The following is a 234-nucleotide window of genomic DNA, read 5'->3' on the forward strand; positions in this document are numbered from 1 at the left end:
ACACGTCGCCCATGTCCTCTACGACGTCCCCCTACAGACGGGGAAGCGCGGCTGTTCAAGTTCTTGACCCTCATAAAAGATGACCCAAGAGCCCGGCTGTCACCTTGTTCCCCATCAAGGGGTGAAGATCCCACACATGGGTGGGGATTTTCCCCTTGCCTTTGCTGTCACCTTCCCCTCCCCCTTCCCCTCCCCCTCCCGCTCCCGCACCCCGGCGGTCTCCGCAGCCTGCGA

Source organism: Alligator sinensis, unplaced genomic scaffold (genome assembly GCF_000455745.1).
Source record: "Alligator sinensis unplaced genomic scaffold, ASM45574v1 scaffold527_1, whole genome shotgun sequence".
Lineage (NCBI taxonomy): Eukaryota > Metazoa > Chordata > Crocodylia > Alligatoridae > Alligator > Alligator sinensis.